The 19601-nt window shown below is 40.4% G+C and overlaps 1 pseudogene; it reads left to right on the top strand.

The window, feature by feature from the left end:
• The first annotated feature begins 4123 nt into the window (after positions 1 to 4123).
• The window catches only part of LOC103744102, a 79939-nt pseudogene continuing 64461 nt past the window's right edge, over positions 4124 to 19601 (top strand).

The following is a 19601-nucleotide window of genomic DNA, read 5'->3' as shown; positions in this document are numbered from 1 at the left end:
CCATGTGAGGATGCAATGGGAAGCTGGCAGTTCATAACCCAAAGAGAGTCCTTACCAGAACCTGATCTCAGACTCCAAGCCTGTAGAGCTGTGAGAAATAAATTCTGCTGATAAATTCTAGAGTCTACTTTGTTAAGGCAGTCCAAATTGACTAACACAGACATTCACTCCTACATTTCAGTAATTGTAATATACAGGAAATCATATCCATATTACATTCTTCCTCCCGTGATGATTTTATAGTTATTAATGGCACTTAAATAATTGTTTAAGTACTGTCTTAAGCCAGCTTATCATTTTATTATTTTAGTATGTATTAATGGTGTGATTTACTGATAAGTGCATTGAGTATTGTGCTATTCACTAGTTTGAGATTTATGAGATTCAAGGAGATGGAACTTACTCAGGTTAGCAAGAAGGCACATGGCCACGTAAACATTAAAACTCAGTAAGGTAATTGCTATAAAGAGAAGTGCTATTTACAAGAACCCAAATAACTTCATCTGTTCTCTCTGAATTCTGAACTGTTTGAGAAGATAAAAGAGGTATATTGAAATCAAAAGTAGGTTTTCTTACTAGTAGTGGATTGGAGAATATAGCTTGTTTTAAAACTTTAACCTTAGGAATTAACCTTATCTGGAAGTGGGTAGAGCAGTGGTTCTGGCTTGTTTATATAAAGTAGCAGAAAGGGTAGGAGACCAGGTTCAGGCAGGGTCAGAGAGGATGGTTACCAGGTATAAGAATGGACTTGTATTCCTGATACAACAAGGAGGAAAGACACTCCTCTTCCAGTGGGACCAGTAAGAAGGGGTAGAAGCAGTAGTCTTCTAATAATCCCTCCAGGGCTTAAAACTTGTGAGTGGAAAAGTGTACTTTGGGTGGTACAGATGCTTTACTTATTGAAGGGGAAGGATGGGCAAAGAAACAGGTGGGCAGTGAGTGTGAGAAATGCAGGGGAAAAGTTCTTGCAAGTGCTTTCTATAGAAGCTCTGGAAGATGGCCTCAGGGAAGAAGTTGTTGGATGAGGTAGGTACTCAACTCATTCTCCAAACTGGAATCAATATAAATCTTATACCTCAGTTTTCTGAAAAACAGGAGGTATCTCTATCCTTAATAGATGTTTCTCTGGGTCTACACCCTAAAATAAAGATAACAAGCACACTGTTACTATAGAGTGCCAATGGTGACTGGTCATATATTTATGCACATACAGTGTGATGCCTTGAATCCTTGTGAGGAAACCCACATGATCCTTAGCGACGATAACTTTGTAAAGAATTTTCTTCTAAAGAATGGAATCCTTTATATGTAATTTTAGATTGAAATGCAGTAATTTATCTGTGAAAGAGTTTTGCATATGTGATAGCTGCTGCTCCAAAATAAGTAACAGATGTGTAGGGCTCCATTGAAACACAAATATGTAGGAGGCATTCTTTACATATGAAAATTTTTAATTATGAGAGATGTGTCAGGAATTTAGCCTTTTGTGTCTGTCTAGTTTTATTTAGCAGAGTATAATAGAAGAAAGCCCTCATGAACATCCAGCTCAAGTTTGGAAGGCAGCTGTCCACATTATTTTTTGGAAAATGCCAGAGGTGAACTCTGAAGCAATGTAGGCTAGAGATGCATAATGGTTCTCAAATATTCCACAAAGCACTTCCTCAGACGCCAATGCCACGCTTGCTTTGTTCATTGGTCCTGGCTATTGCCTAACCATGTTACAGATCTGAGCTACTTTAAGTGCTGAAGTCATCAGAGTATATTCACAGACTTAACTGACTAGATTATTGGCAAGAACAAATATATTAGAATCAGTCCTCAAAGCCGACTAACCTTAGACTTAGAACTGTTAGAAATGTACAGTACAAACCTATCAAAATGCTAGAGATAAGACTTTAAAGTCCTTTGTCTTTATAAAACGAAAAATTCAAATGTACGTCTTACAAAATTGTGAAATGTGTAGGTGGATCTTCTCTTAACACCAGCATATTTAAGGCATATGAAACCTCATTATATTTATTAAAATAATTGTTTGATTTATAAAGATGTGTACTTGAATTAGGTCTTTTAAAAATGAATCAAGAAAGCACAGTATTTGGAAAGAGTCAGCAAAACTTTATTTGCTCAAAATACTCGTACCAGGCATTTTAATTCCTAATTAAAATGTTTCTTACCTTTGTCTTCTTTAGTAAAGTTATCTGTTATATTACCTGCCCTGAAAAACCAAATGATAAACAAATAAATTAGAATGTCTTCCTTGTTAATGTGAGAAGAAACATCTGTGCCAGCTCCACTAAAAATTCCCCAGAAAAGTAAGGGAAATTTGAGATGTTACAGTTGTAGAATTAATCGTGCAAGGTCTTTTCACTAAATTTTTTAGACCTTTCCAGTTTCTACAGCAGTTCAATTCAGCAGCAGTGCTGCTCAGATGATAAGGATTAATTTTCAGTGACCTATTTTCTCTCACCTTTACTTGACCTTACAGCTTTTTCTTTTCTCTTTCTTCCCCCCACTTTTCCCCTGTTCTGCCTGACTTCTACCTTACACAGCCATGGGTAACTTCAAAGCTGTTCTCTGTCTGAGGCTAGGTTTTATTGTGAGGCTATTCATTCCACTACATAAAATACTTTTTTGCTTATAAACATCACCCAATCACCAAACTGGGGCAAAAGGAGTCATTAAAAATTTTCCCATGTTTTCTTCAGCAGGAAAACATTGAGAAGAGGAAAAATGTGGATTTTTTAATGCAGTGGCACAGTCTTTGTTGGCTATTTATAAATTCATTTTTCTCCTCTTGAACTTGAGGTAAAAGTCACCTTTAAAAATAGAGGCTATAACTCTTGAAACTGAAATCAATAGTCAGACATCCGTGCAAATAAATTGGGACAGACACGTCATTGCTCTTTTTTGCATTTTCCCTACATGACCATTTTTATTTTTAATCAGTGCTCCAGGATACTTTTTACAAATATTCTTTCATTCTTTCAAGGCTTGTTATTTTTAATACTATAAACACATTCACTTTAAAAGTAACATTAATCCACACAGAATCTACATAGGTTATACAAACAAATCCTAAGAATATGTTTAACGATAACTTTAAATGAAATGAAAGGTATCCAAATTTGCTGGTTGGTAGGTGAGCTTGTTAAAAAGAAATGTAGCACTTCTAAATATCGAAAACAACACAAAGCTGTATCCACACTGCATTTTGGACATGTATAATCAGAACAGTCTGTAGCCGTCTGTGGCTAATGGAATGTTTCTACCAGCTTTGTCACCATGGCAAATACTTTGTAATACACAAACATTTGTAGTGCTAAAAATCCACCCACTCTTGTTGAAAGATGGCCAGGTTTGTGAAATTACATTCCAGTTAGTGCTACCCTGCTGATTTTAAAGATAAGTTCTTTCTGTTTGCCATTCATGTGCTTAACAAAGGGCCAAAGGGGAAAAATATATTTAGTGTGTAAGCCTATCTTGTGCTTTGATAGTTTCCTACCTTGTAAAGAAGTACCAGTCATTAGGTTTCTGTGATGGCCACTTGGGATAGCAGGAGGCTGCATTGCAGTCTGTACATAGGGAAAGGAAATCTGTGGGTCTGTATTCCTCCTCCCATTATTCTCTACAAATAAACATACAGACAAAGTGAAAATGCGTATCTGTGGGACAAATACAGTTTCAAGACAAGCCCTGTACTCCCTTTGGCAATTAGATTTCTGCCTAAACTTTTATGGAGAGTTTTGGACACATAGCCTTATAAAGAGTGCCATCAGGGCTAACTCTCAGTAGAAGCTCACCCCAGCTTCCTGTTTAGCCCTGGAGCAAGGCTGAGAGCACCAGGGTTCCTTTAAGGCCCTTCCCCTCCCTAGAGGAGACAGCAAAGCAGAACATACTCCAACTCATTCCTTTACTTAACGGGAGGGGGCAGAAAGCCCTGATAACCAACACTCCCTCACAGAGCAAAGTGGCAATGCCAGAAAAATGCAGAATAGTGTGACAGGGAAAAATGTAGCAAAACAGTCTTCCCCATAAGTGGGTGGAAGAGGACGAGTCACGATTTCAAAAGCATAACACAGGTGCACAGTGCCAGGAAAGGACAGCCTATGTACATGCAAGAGCGATGTATGAGGAAAAACTTAACAGAATGCTTGAGGGAGAGAATGCCAGTGTTACTGAAAGCTTTAGGCACAACACCGGGTTTGTTGGAGACCTGTCTGAGTATCACAAGCCTGTTTCCTCTGTTACCCCGGCATCGGCATCATCCTGCTGCATCATATGGTCTGCCTCAGAATCTCCCGGCATCAGGCAGGAAGGCAGGAGCCAAGGACATGGATTCATTGCAATTACAGAGGCCTCCAAGGAAGGAAGCCCTCCTAACAGTTGTTCGTTTTCATGATTATTAGTTGTCAACAAACCCATGCATATTTGTTTCTACAACCTAGTCTTTGTTGAATCAAAAGATGCCCTTGGAAGCTCTACGTTGGAAAGTGTTCAGATGATAATTCAAAATTTGCCTTTTAGTCAGTGCCATTGCTCAGGACATTGGGTACATAAGACATCAATCAGCGATTGAGCTCAAGTCATTGGGTACATGAGCCATCAACTAACCTTGCAAGCAACTTTCCCCTGTATAAAGTGCTGCAAATAAAATGCTAATCCTAAAGGCTTTGACTGGCAGCTGCAAAAGGAAATTTAACAAAAGGAGGAAGTTACTGTATTTGATTTTATGCTTATGGGTAAAGATTTTATTAATATTCATTAGCTATAATGACGACTTATTAGGAGAGAAAATGGAATTGTTTCTGTTCGTGGTAGTCAGTTTTGTCAACTTGACATAGAGTCACCAGTGAAGAGAGCCCCAATGAAGGGTTATCTAGATCAGGCTGGCCTATGGGCATGTCTATAGGAGATTGTCTTGATTGCCTTAACTGGTGGAAGGCCCATCCTCCCTGTGGTGGCTCCATTTCACTGGCTGGACTCTGAACTATGTAAGACTGCTGAAGGCTCAGCTGAGCAGCAAACAAGCAAGCAAATCTCTATGCAGTTCTTCCCTCTCCAGTCTTGATTTGCATCTGATGGTCTAAGTTCGTGCCTTGATTTCTCTGCAATTAAGGACTGTAACTTGGAATTGTAAATGAAATAGACACTTGGCTTCCCTATGTTACTTTCTGTCAGAGTAGTTGTTACAGCAACAGAATTGAAGTTAGAACATCCTCTTTTTAAGAGGAGATATACAGTGAAATAGAAAGTAAATTGTGATAAATTTTGTTGTGAATTGAATAATTATGTTATCATACCATACCATGTATCTATATTCTTGATATTTCTAGTAGATTACATATTGCATATGCCCAAACTAGATCCCCCACAAGCAGCACCTGGTGATTTAAGCTGCCCTCTCAAACACAGATAGAAATTCTAACTTCTGTTTTGTTTAAAGATCATTTCCTGTCTTTAAGATATTCACTGACCTTTTGGTGTTGGCCATTGTTTTCGCTGTTTTCTAGTGGGCTTCATTCCACGTCTCATTGACATCATTCTATTCCTGACCTCTGTTCCCTCTGAAGAAAATGAAAACATGTTGGACCCCAATTAGTTTTACAGCTTTCTTACTTCCTTACTTCTGACTTCATTACTTGTTACAATCAGTTGATCACATATATGCAGTCTCCACAAACACCTACACTCACATACAGAACAAACCCTATCCTAAATAGAGTGAGTGTCCTACAAGTCCTATGCACAAAATCTGAAATTCCCTTAAGCATGAGCAATATCTCAGTACCCATTAATTATATCAGTTTTATTCTATATCTTTCAGTTCTTGGAAGCAATATTTGTTCCTATAGGTATTTTTCTATCATGTTTTTATTAAAACCCACAATAGACTCAGTTTTATCTTTTCCTTAGATAAGTGCATTAAAGAAAAATAATGCAAATAAAAGGAATTTTTTTATGGAACATATTCTGGGATCATACATTGAGTGACTATAAATCAGCTTGATGTGAGCCTGTTTCACCTCAAGTGCTGAAGAAGACAGAGCATTCTTATCTGTGTGATAAGATAATTTGCAATCTTCTCTTTTTCCTTGGGGCAACTAAGTGCATGTGTAAGCTTGTTTGTGCTTCTAGAAATGTTTTTAATATTTCCCTGAACTCCACCGCAACATTTTCAGTGAAAAATGGCTCTGCTGTTTGTTTCATCATGCTAATTGAAATGAATTATTACACCATGCAGAAAAAGCCTCTTCTACTCTAAATTAGACTTTGCAGATAGCTCTGATTTACCTGCAATTGGATTACAAGAGAAAAAAAATGCTTCACAATTACCTAGTTAGAAAGGAAAATGCGTCTTAGCAAAAGTGAAGCGAATGTCAAAACGGAGTTTAAGAAAAACAATGCAAGTTCATTCTTATATTAAGGCAAATCAACCAGGTGTTAGGTTGAAATAATTGTGTTATGATTCATATTTTTAGTACTTTGTAACATTGAATTAAGAAACGTTCCCTCCCCTGTTTTACATCATGAGACTCTGGGGTTCAAGAATGTGCATCTTCTTCTTTTATATTTGTCTTGTGATTTGTATGACTGAGAAATGTGAGGCCTCACACTTGTGAGGTTGGCGTGGCACTGTTGCTCTGTCTTAATACCTAGCTGCCTTCTGGATTCATAGTCTGAATTGAAGGCTAAAAACTCATGGACATTTCCAAGCCTTTACCTCTTTTCAGGCTCATCACTATCCAAGTGTTTCCCTCATGCTCCAAAGCTCCCTCCTCAATTCCTAGGTCAAGTCTTGCTCACTGTATTTAGACCCATTTCCTCTCACTCTAAAAATACACATAAGCCAAAACAAAACTCTGGGAAGGCTTTACTCTGAAAACTTGGGAGTATCAGAAGACAGATTTTCAAAATATTTTTTTAAAGTTTCACATAGTAATTATATACATTTATGCAAATGGTGTAGTATTTCCATACTATGTACCATATGTAACAATTAGATAAGATTAATTGATGTATTCACTCCTTCAAACTCATTATTTCTTTGACAAATTTTGATTGTAGGTTGCCACTTGTGAGTGTTCTTTCTTTTCCTGTTACTTGTAGGTTCTACACTAACGTTCTGATAATTCATTTACACTGTAGTCATCTTCTGCCCAGGGCCCTTCAGAAAGTCTCCTCCCTTACTTTCCACATTCCACTCATACCAACACCACCTTGGTTGGCATCTCGGATGAAGGTACATCCCAGCCGCACCTACTTACAGAAGCCGCTCTGATGAAACCAGACCATGAAGGTTCAGAAAATACTAGAAGAGTGTTTTCTACACTTCTAGGTGCCATGCCTTAATTCTCTTGAAACCAGTTTTACAGATCCTGTCTACTTATTTTTTTTTCCATTTATTTTGCAATCATTATAGGGTCACAAGGGAACTTGCAAAATGTACAGGGGGACCACACACACTGTCTATTCTACCTTCCCAAGCACCAACATCTTGCATAGCTATAGTGCAATATCACAGCCAGGAACTTGGCATTGGAAAATTTTATCTCAAGTATAGATTCATGCAACCATCAGCATAATCAAGGTAGCAGCTGAAATAAAATCAGTCTAGACAGTATCACAGGCAGAAAAATAAGAATTGTTCCTTGAAAATGCAATGCACAGTTTTATGTTCATTTATACCATATTTACAGAAATTGCATGTGTATGAAATTATTTCACATATACTTATATCTAATATTTGCATGTGTGGTATGTGTATAAATATATAATATAAAATGCACACATCTTGAAAGTCACTGTCTCTAGCCCCTTTCTACTCAAGGTACTATCTACCTACCCATCAATACCATCTGTCTCATTTGGGAACTTGTTAGAGATGCAGAATTTCAAGTCACACTCCAAGGCCACTGAATTGGATCCTGAGGATTAGATTTTGCGTAGTTTGAATTGAGAAGGAGTGAACAGGTTCATTGAGTATTTGAGTGGATAAAATACAACCTCTACATGTCACTGAATGTGGGGGATGAGGATTTGAATAGGAACCTGACATCATGGGTATTTTCCTTGCCTGCTTTAACCAAAGGTGGGGCCAGAGTTGATAGTACAGGTTGCTGCAAAAATTATGCTAAATTTCATATGGGCAAAATCATCATTCTTTCAGGACTTGGCAATGTTTTCCATGAGAACTCGGGATGAAAAAAAAAAAATCACTGGTCCTTTTTGTTTTCCATAAAATGGTGTTGATGTCTCAGGAGGGCATTTAGTCCACAGTATTTTCTACATCAATAAAGATGGTAGAAAACTTACTGTGTGGTACATTACCCCAAATTGAATGTTATTTCTACTTCTCTTTCCTAAGTAGATTAACAAAAGAATGCATGTGTGGGGGAAAACAAGAAGACCCGTGGTCATTCTCCTTAAGAATCGCCAAAGAGTCTGAGAAACGTTGTCATTCTTTCTGAAATTAATAAAATTATTGAATATTATTTTTGTGGCATAGATGCTTCCACCTAAAAAACACAATGTTAGTGGTGCAGGGAGAGGAGGTATTTTCAAACCCTAGAGTTTCTCTGTAGCCCAGAAAGTCAGGGAGGCACTAGGAAGTTGAAGGAGAAGGGAGATTTTGGAATGACAGTGACCTATCTCGGACTTATTTCTCCAGCTCCAGCTAATTAATGTAATTAAGACATTTCAAGCAAAATAACCCAACATCTTTCATAGAAAAACAGAAAACGTGGTTCCATCATCTTATTTCTGCCTGAGAAAGCAATATTATGAAGGAATATGAAATCCTTTAATTAGACACAATTTAAAATCCAGACAGAAAATTGAGATGCTGAGAATTCTACCTAGAGAAGCAATGTTTATACTCCAGAGCATCAGACAATGTACCACACACAGACAGATGTTTTACAGTGAATTAAGATTATCTCATCATACCAGAATATTATGCTATTATAATCACATTAAGATACACGTTAAGCACAAGTTATAGCTTCATAACAAGATTAAAAGCCTACCCTGGTAGATGCCTACAGCTAGATTTAAAGAAGAAATTCAGGATTTTTTGGTATTTTCTTGTATGTATATAAATCTTACAGGTGGGAAAGAAAGCAGGTACTAAGAAAGGATGAAGCTGTAACCCGGCACCCAAGGGGGTCTTGTGAACATGGAATCAGCCATTCCCTGTGCTTTCACACCTATTTGATGGGTTATGAAGAAGACTGGTCTGGGAATCACCAAATTTAGTTTGTTGGCTTGACTTTGCAATAACGTGCTAATTTAAACAACACAGATCATCCATTCTGAGACCCTCAGCACCATTGGTGCCATCCAACCTTCTAGTCTGTACTGAAGACATCCAGCACTTGTACACTATTTGCTGACACAGTAATAAACTTAATCTCTTATTCTGCAAAGCTCTGTCCTGCAGAGACCTACATTTGATCCCTGGACCCCCAATCAGCAAATCAAAAGACTTCCTATCTATTGCCTTGTTAATTATAAAATAAACATCTTGGGAGTCTACCTCCTCCCACCCCTCTCCTAACTTCCTCTAGGCACACAGAGTCCAAGCTACCAAGGAGGTTTATAAGCCCTGGACATTTGTCCCATTCCCCCACTTTAAATAGATGTGCTAAATAAAATGGCTTTAGGGCTTTAAACATTTAACTGCTGGAAGAATTAACTAATTTCCAGCAAGTCTCAAATGGGGCTTTAATGACCTTTAAAAAGTAAACGGTAGGCCTGAATTCGGTTCTCACCTGTGTTGACTGCAGTTTCTTCTTCGCCCGACTTTTCCCTGCTTTTCTCTCCTATATCCACCCACTCCCCAAAGTACACCCTAAGCTACAAATTAAGGTGGATTTATGGGATTTGTCTTGACTTAGAAGCAGCAGCACAAATTAATGATATAATTATAATAATACTTGGGACTGGTGCTATGGACTAATTTGGAGAGAGAAATATTTTACTTTTCTGCTTTTTCCTAATAGATGGTAGTCTATGAGTCACTCTTAAAGCTAACAGGATTTATTGCATCCTTTGCTTAAGATCTTTTGCTTGGCTGTATTGTACAGTCTTATGAACTTTGGGTATTCGATAACAAGCTGGCAGCAATGAATGAGAGTAAGCCCATGAAATACTTAGAGGCATCTTGAAAAATCAACCATTTCTCTTTCATCATACTGAAACTTTAATCCAACTCGAAGGATGACCTGTGGTACTAGATTCTTAGGTCCCATTTTAAGAATGAGGATGGTTCATCCAAGACAATCAAATGGTAACCAAAAGTGCTCACAAGAAAGCCTAATAGAACAAGGTTGTTGAAATGATACCCTAAAATATGACATCTTGGCATACTGAATACTTTGAACTGAGGGGCACTGAAAGACCTCAAAAGAAAAGTATCTTTCTAGCTTACTCCTGACCCATTTTCTTCTAGCACCGCCCCCAACAAGGCAACTAAAATTCCTCTTCCTTAAAGTTGGTTACAGAAATTTAAAACTTGTCCTCAGAAACCAGCCATAACATGGAAATAGTACTCAATCTGCAATGAAGAAACTTTCTGATGTACTTGCCTGAAAGATCACATAGATCCTCATTCTAGAAGGGGTGCTGCCTTGTAAAATAGAACTTTGAGGGGAGATCCTAACAGACAACCTGCTGGGAACCCCTCAGTCTATTACCATTGGGCCACAACCTTTCCATCTAAACAGTCTCACTTGGCTTTCCAGTCTTGATCAAATCTAAGCATAAAGATGGACAGTTTTCCCTCTGTGTTTGCATCTTCATTCTGAAGGCTCAAAGGCCACATCATACTTTGATTAAATAAATGTGGGTGCTTTTCTCTTGTTGACTGGTTTTGTTATGGTAGTGATCCTTATGAGGGGCACACATTTCACCCCTACACAATGAACTTTTGTGTAATTTATGAATCAGCAAAAAAGATGACAAAGAGCATCTTATTTTGCAAAAACAAAAGTCTATGTCTGGGCACTACTGGAAGTTGTGGGAAAAATAAATATTACAATCCCTCTCATTTTCTCTCACTAAACATACCAACGTCTAGCACTCCAGCTTTGGCAGTGATGAGAGAAAGGGGTAATAGGGAGGAGAGAATACTGACAGAAAGCAGATGGTGAAGGAGAGGATGGAGGGATTTTAATTTTCAAGAACAGAAGTCACAGTTTGTGTCTGAAAGAGAAGAATTTCAGCCTAAAAGAGAGAAATTTCAGTACCCCCCACAACCCCGTACTTGATGCTCTTCCCCAGCCCAGCATACAGCCCTCCCAGGGAAGCATCGGGAATCTGTGGGGAAAAAGATGCCACAGAGATGGAACTTGAGATTCAAAACAACTATTCTGATTTCGGATGCATCTTTTTGCCAAAATACTAAAACTGGGAAGAGTGTTTATTTCTTAAAAGTAGCTCTGATGGGGGCTGGAGAGATGGTTCAGCCACTAAGAGCACTGGCTGCTCTTGCAGAAGACCAAAGTTCAAATCCTAGCACCCACATGACAGCTAACAACTGTCCATAACTCTAGTTCCAGAGGATCAGAAGTCCTCTTCCGACCTCCAATGGCATTGCACGACATGGGAGCATAATAAATGAAATATTTCTAAAAATAATTGTGATATTAATTATGAGTAAATAATTTTGTTTACTTTAACTCAGAAATAGGATCAAAATGCATTTTACTACAGGCTAAAGTCCTTTTTCAAAGCTTAATAAAAATAAGTTATTGTCTTTATGAAGAAAAGCTTCATAGCAAATATTTTCAGCTTTCATCAGACCATTTCTGAGTTCTGGGGAAGTTTGTCTTCCATAGACTAGAGTCTTTATAGAGTATTTTGAACAGATAGCTTTATTGAAAGAAAGAAAATATAATAAACACCAATATATCAATCCATGAATCTAAAACAATGTTAGCACTTAGCCATATTTGCTTTAGATTACGTTTTATCCCTTAAGAAATTAAAAAGAAAGGGGAAGAGGAAGAGGAGGAAGAGAAAGAGGAAGAGGAGGAGGAAGAGAAGGAAGAGGAGGAGAGGAAGGAGGAAGAGGAAGAGGAGAAGGAGGAAGAGGAAGAGGAGAAGGAGGAAGAGGAGGAAGAGAAAGAGGACGAGGAGGAGAGGAAGGAGGAAGAGGAAGAGGAGAAGGAGGAAGAGGAGGAGAGGAAGGAGGAAGAGGAAAAGGAGGAAGAGGAGGAGAAGGAAGAGGAGAGGGAGGAAGGGGAGGGGAGGAGGAGGCAGTAGCAACCAGCATTCTACTCTTTCTTCCCAAAGTCCAAGGTACACTGTCCTGAAGATGGAGTGCATGGAATGTACTATGATATCCAATGCTGGTATGGCCCTCCATCCAGATGGCTTTTCAGAGGTGAGGGGCTTGTTCCTGCAGCTGAAGCACTGAAGATGATCATTCAGCTGTTAGCCCTTCTTGAGGGAAGAAATAGGATCAAAAAGTAAGAGTCTCCAAGACTATGATAAAGTATTGGCATTTTTCCTACTTTATTAAACATATACTGTTGTTTTTGCTAACAGGTTTGGTTTAGTTGTTGAAATTACCTACATTTCCTCAAAAAATGAATCATACCTTTATGCTCAAGATTTGGAGCCCTTTTTGATCTGTACACTCTAAACTTTTCCTACCTGTTGGCTTACATGTTCTAAGAATGAGGTGGGTTGAAGTAGGTCCAAGATAAGGACAAAAACAGATAAAATTTTTACATCCTTCAAGTGCAGAAATTATATCAGTGTCCCTTCAATGAGGTGAAGATCTGTTAGGGATCGGAGAGGGGAGAAATTGAACAAAAATTTCTCATAGGGAGCCATTAGAGTCCGGGAAAAATTGGATGCTCGGGCTGCAGCTGCCTTTGGGCGGAGGATGTCTTTCTAGAACTTGTAGATGCTCTGGATGGAGACTAAAACCATGGAGACTGCTAAGCCTAAGTGATACATCTGGCACCACGTCTTGTCTTCAGGAACAACAAACAAGTAGGAAGCAGGAATTACTTTCCCCCTCTTCCTTCCAATTTGTTTCTGTGAAATAGCTCCGGTACTGGATGACATGTGAGAATTACCTTAGGAGATGTTAAATGCTGAAATCCAGACACCTTTAGACCACTTAGGGATGACACTCACCTGTAGTTTACATAAGGACCAGAGTTTTCTGTAGCAGAGTGATGCTACGCATGGTTTAGTACAACTGGCTGACAGAACAGGTGGAAAAGTTCTCTAGAGGAAGCAAGCCTCAGAACTCCAGTCCCACCCACACCACACGGCAGGATACAAAGGATGGATCTGAACTTGAGAGACAGGACTTAAACAAAAGACAGTATCCATCAGTTAAGGGAACTGACTGGAATCACCACTGTGGGTTTGAATGCCAGTCTCTTCAACTCATTTTTCTGAAATCTTGGATATTAATGTCTCTGTTTCCTATTTTCCTTGTTCATAAGAGAAATCAGTGAGAGAAACAATTTCAGTGGTGAGATAAAGCACTTAAAATATTTAACCTGTGGTTTGTGGCATCCGGAAACTCCAGGTTGGGGACCAGACTCTTAGGTTTACAGAAGGGTCAGGTCCAGAGAGGAAAGGGACTACCTGACAGGTGTAGTTTTGTGCTCCTCATGTGTGGTCAACTTTGCTGCATCCTGGTTGGAAAACACAGTCAACAGGCGGTGTTCTTGGCTGGGAGTATGGAATGGAGAACATGGATGTCCCAAATGGGGAAAGCTAACCTCATGTTGGTTTTTGCTGGAGGGTGCTGAGCACACTTACAGAGGAAAGGCAGCACACTTGGGCCTTAAGAAGGCTGTTCCTAGCACCTTTGCACTAACTGCTCCTTTGTCTCAAATGTTCTTTCCCCTCAATGTTCACATCTTAGTCAGTGTTACTTGGTTACAAAGAATTGTCTGACTGTGATTTTTAACATTATCCCTGTCTTTACCTTGTTTTCACTCCTAGACCCCCCGCCCTTTTTTTTGTTTCTTCATAGAATTTCTCATTAATTGATGCTATCATGTATATTTATGTTTGGGTTTTATGCCTCACTACATTTTATTGCAAATTCCTTGAAAACAGCCTAGATTAGTGTCTGACAGTTTACACTCATTAGAAATTGTAAGCTAGGAGACACCAATGCCTTTAAGAAGGTAGGAAGCAGAGCATGGTGGTGCATGCCTTTTTAATCCTTGCACTCGTGCATGAGGCAAAGGCAGGAGGATCTCTGGGAGATGGAGGCCAACCTGGTCTACATAGTGAGTTCCAGGACAGCTGGGGCCACAGGGAGACCCTGTCTCAAAAAATATAAAAAAATGAAAAAAGCAGGTAAGGAAGATAGTGAGTGGTATAGCTTGCAATTCAAGGGCAATGATGACGAATGACAGCCACTTCCCCTCTCCTCATTTGTATATACATGCAGCAGGAGGTGCTGGTTGCAGAGGGCAGAACTGGCTCCCTAGGGTGGTTGAGATACTGCTTTAGGTGGGCACTGAGTACTCAATGGCCTATTCTATTCTTTCACCAGGTAGATATAGCTACCTCAGTTACCTCTTCTGGTACCAGTCCTCCTGGTGACACGGCCTCACTCACTATAGTTGCATAACAGCCCTACCACAACAGCAGAGGCTTAGCGAGGTCCACAGTGCTTCCCCAGGTTTACTCTTGACTTTGTATAACTCACTCTAGCAGTTTGGTACCCCAGTAGATTCTGAAGCCTTCTGAAAAGACATCAATTCAGGAATTTTGTTTTCTTGGTCCTGGGCTAGTAATCAGAAATCAATGGTGAATTAGCTTCCCTTGAAAGAACTGTGAATAGTGATAGTCACATATTACTTCATATTATGCTACAAGGTATGTAGCAAAGGGTGTCAAGAAACTTGAAATAATTTTTAGTAAGGCGTCGATACCTGCAGGATGGGCCAACATTAAGCTGTATCTTCAGGCTCGTCTTTTATACACTCATTTATTCAATGGGCACTTACCAAATGCCACCATGTGACTGCCACTCTACTGGTGCTTGGTGTCTGACAGGAGTGTCTTTCCATGTGCTTTGCTCATTGTTGAGGCTCTTATTAAAAGAGTTATACTTCCCTCAGATAAATTGCAAAAGTGCCTGCATGTCTGATTACATGACTCTGGAACCCAAGTGTAGCCTCCTTCTCCATTAGAAAGACTTTTCAGGAGCAGCCATTCCTCTGATCTGAGCTTCCCATGGTCCTGGGAAGTTGCCTTAGGGCTCTACGCCAAGTTAGTCCCTTTTCTTTGCCTGCTACATGACAGAAAAAAATCTTATAACCACTCCCCTTACTACAGAATAAAGTTTGGGATCTAAGATGAAAAATAGACCTTCTTCTTTTCTACTGGGTAGACATGATTATCATGATATGTCTTGCAGTGCTATCGAATGCCACCTGCTCCATGAGCACATTAGCATTTTAAGTATATTTTCCATTGCTGAAGAATATTAAGCCTGATATATGAGGCAGGGATTTGTGTTTCAGTTATCTATAGGCCCTTTAGATGGTCAATAATTCTAATCATGAAGGAGAAAAACTTTATACTTAAGAAATCATATCCCATAAAATCAGACAATCAAAAGGATGAAATCTCACTCAAAGAACCTTCTAGAAACTGATGAAAGCTGAAAAAGCGTTTCAATGAGAATATCAGGGAGAACAGTAATTCCATTATTTCCATTTAGGATAAGTGGAATGAAGCAGTTTTAGCTTGCAGAGAATGAACATGGGCTGTCTGATTGCAAGGACTCTGCATACTCTTGGGAAAATGAATTACAAAACACGATTTTAAAAAGAATTTATCTTTGACTTTAGAAAAATACAAGTCTGCACTCTTTACTGTCATATGGAGTGGTCATGGTTATATATTATACAAGGCAGATACAAAATTGTGTAGATTGAGAGAAAAATCTTAAAATAGAGAAGTAACAAAGTCATGCAATCCATCCATATCTCCGTTATTCCATACCACATTCTTGCTGTAAATATTTCATATCTATCACAGACAAGTTCCCAGAAAAAAAGGAGTGTGTTGGTAAGGAGTCAGTTAGCATCCCAAGAATAAGATGAGCCTCAACTGTACCCTAGCACCTACCTGGAGATTAGTTTAGGAAGGTTTGGGAATATCTAATTTTCCTGAATCATAAAAAATGTACCAAGGAAATAAGAAAACTAGTAGTGTGCATCCTTGCCAAACAAGAATGTTGTTGTCAATCAAAGGCCCTTCTCTTCCTTTGGTCTCTGTTCAGTGCCGCTAACCAAGCTCTTTACTAGGCTGTTGAAACAAAGGAGTGGATGAAATTGTATGGCCACCCGCATTCATTGTTTCTCAGGAGTGAACAGAATTAGGAAAACGGACTAAAGTCATCTTTATTTATGATTTGTATAGAGATCTTTTGGTACTTTATAACTGATTATTTTAGCCTAATAAATAAGAGAGAGAGAGAGAGAGAGAGAGAGAGAGAGCCCAAATAGGACATCCTTATCAGCTCTTAGATTGGAAAACATGACAATTCTCAAAGATAAAATGCTCCGATGAACTGAAATAAGCAGATGGCTTGTTATTGTCTATGAAAGTTAATTTTATGTGTGAACTTGACTGCACCATGGGTGACCAGATATTTGGTTAAACATTATTTTGTATATGACTGTGATGGTGTTTAAATTGGGAGGCTGAGTAAAACAGATTGCTTTTCTTAATGTGAATGGTTTTCCTCCAATGAATTGGAGTCCTGAACAGAATAGAAATGCTGAAACTCTGTAACTCCCTTGAATAAGAGAGAAATCTTTTTGTCTGACTGCCTTTAAACTGTAATGTAGGTTTTCTCTTATCTTTAAACTTAAACTTCTGCTCTCTTGTTGCTCCAGCTTGATGACACCTTCTGTAGTTCTTGAGGCTTGCCAGCCTCCATAACTGAATAAGCAAAGCCTCTTTTCCTTTACTACATGTACACAGATTTGTTATATACAAACATAGACACATACCTATTTGTTCTGTTTCCTGGTGAACCAACAGCATACTAACCTTGAAATAAAAGAAGCAGAGTCAACTCCCACCTTGGTTACTTGATACATTTGATTTCCTGGTTTTGATACATACTGTTCTAGTTTGTTTCTCCATTGCTGTGACAAAACACTCTGACCAGTACCAACTTGTGGAGGAAAGGGTTTATTTTATTTTACATCTCCTGGGTCACAGTTCATCAGGGAGCCCAAGGTAGGAACTCAGGGCAGGAACCTGGAGGCAGGAGCTGGAGCACAGGCCATGGAGGAATGCTGCTTATTGGCTTGCTCCTTTGGCCCATGCTCAGCTTGCTTTCTTATGCAACATAGGCCTACCTGCTCAGGGGTGACACCACCCACAGTAGACTGGGCCCTCCCACACACTCAGCAGTCAAGAAGATGCCCCACAGACATGGCCACAGGCCAATCCAATGGAGGAAATTCGGTAATTGAGGCTCCCTCAACCCAGGTGTGTCAAGTTGACACTAAAACTATCCAGCAGACACACTTAAAGACTACATTGACCTTAGGAGAGAACTACCTGCTGATGCTTTACTAAATGGACATGTAGTCAAACTGCCTTCTAAATATTTGTATTTATACCTATAGACTAGTGCTGCACTCAGTCTTGGTCAGGGAAGCTTCTTTTTACAGTGGATAACAGTTAAAACAGAGACTCATAAATGGTCAAAATGCTGAGAAAACATGATTAATGAGAACTTGGTCCTAACTGTGGTGTCTTTATCACCTTTCCAAGGGCCCAAGAAACCCTGAGGAAGAGTGGGTGGATGTAGGAGGAAGTGCAGCCTGGGCGGCCAGAGCACACGTGCAGCAAGTGCGGTAAAACATCCAGCTTAGGCAAACCTGTGTTCTGCCTAAAGACATAGAGATGGCTGATGCGAAAAATGGCCTGATAAAGAAAGCCAATGAGGGACAGACACGACCTATCAATGGACCAATGCGACACGAGGAGGGGGGATATAAGGGAGGCCCATATCCACAAGAAATGAGTCTGCAGCTGCTCGCACTTCCTGCTTCCTACCTGACTCTACCCCCGCCCGGAGGGCCCCAGCACACCCACAACATCTGGCACCTAATGTGGGTTCCCCATGCTGGCATGGGCATTGACCTTCTTGGGTTCTGGCCATTGTTGTGGTAGTCGCTTTTCTCTTCTGGACCATATTCTTTGCACTTTTCTACCAGCCATCCAACCGACCGACCGCTCCAGAGATCGGCCTTAGTTTCGCTTTCTCCACCATGCCTGGGTGCCTCTCCCCCACTTTCTTCAGTGTTGCGAGACGCCCCCTGCCTGAAGTTTTGGTAAGTCAGCCCCTACGTGTTACATGTGCCTTTGGTTCTCCTGTGGGCGAGTGTGAGAACCCCCACCTTCCCTTTTCCCTCGTCCTGTCTGTTGATTAGGGAGGTACACATTTTGCTTTCAGTTCGCCCAGCAGCTCCACATAAAGTCTGACCCCATAGGAGGTGGAACCCAGGAGTGTCCCCCGACTACCGCCCCTCATCCTGAGACACCCTGTGGGCATAGGGCCATGGCCTAACGAACCACGGAAGTCCCCCACTAAGCACAAGACATCTGGGTCCAACACACTCTCTTTGTCTTAGAATTGACATGAGTAATCTGCCCCCCAGCTGTAGGGAGCCCCAAATCACTAGAAAACGGCAAGGTCTCATACAGTGTTGTCCCGCCTGCTTCATTTGTCCCTATTCTAGCAATTATCGCCAGCCTTAATTCCTCTTCACCAGAGGATGTGATCTCAGCCCACAATAAACACTGTCAGGAGCAGGCCACTGTCAACTTGTCCATCTCTTTTCCCCCATGGGACTCAATAATGATTCTGTCCCTGACAAGGAAAATGAGGAGCCAGCTGGCGCCTTGGCACCACCGGCCAGTCCTACACCCCCCCGACCGTGACCACTCTGCCCCCTAAATACTCTTAGCAGGAGATATGCTCCTCACAAGATCCTACTGCCCTGGAGCCATCCTGCTGTGCCCCCCCTTCAAGTCGCCCACCCACATTTCCCCTATTGCCAGGACATGACTCACCCAGCACATCAAGGGCTCTTGGTCACAACAGTTCCTTAACTACTCTCACCATCCTGGTTATTCACATATGCCTCCTTGGGAGGAATTCTTTTGGTCCTACTCATCCTTGTCAAATGCCTCTTTCAGCATGCCCAACGACAAAAATGCGTCAACAGAGCCATCCCCCAGGTACTCAATGACTCTTCAACATCACAGCCCTGAGCCTCCCCGCGAGGTCCTACAGGCCTGGCTTGCTGAGATTCATGCAGCCTTGAGATGATTGCCTTCCCGGCAAACACCCAATGGACTCTCTCCAGGGGGTCACCTTTTGAGGGCTGGTAGTCAATGACAGGTAAGAGCTTGCTAACCAAGCCAACCTAAGACAGGCACAGTCCATAATACTGGGGAACCCCTGAGTTGGGGCCAACAATACCAAGACGAAGAATCTTGGCTCCCACTAGAGTTCAATAAAGCTTAAAAACAAAAAGGATGGCTATGTAGGAGGAAGCGCATCCTGAGTGGCCAGAGCA

This window comes from Nannospalax galili, unplaced genomic scaffold, assembly GCF_000622305.1.
Source record: "Nannospalax galili isolate Female #2095 unplaced genomic scaffold, S.galili_v1.0 scaffold540, whole genome shotgun sequence".
NCBI classification, from domain to species: domain Eukaryota; kingdom Metazoa; phylum Chordata; class Mammalia; order Rodentia; family Spalacidae; genus Nannospalax; species Nannospalax galili.
Note: the sequence above shows the minus strand (reverse complement) of the source record. Positions and strands in the feature narration are given on the sequence as shown.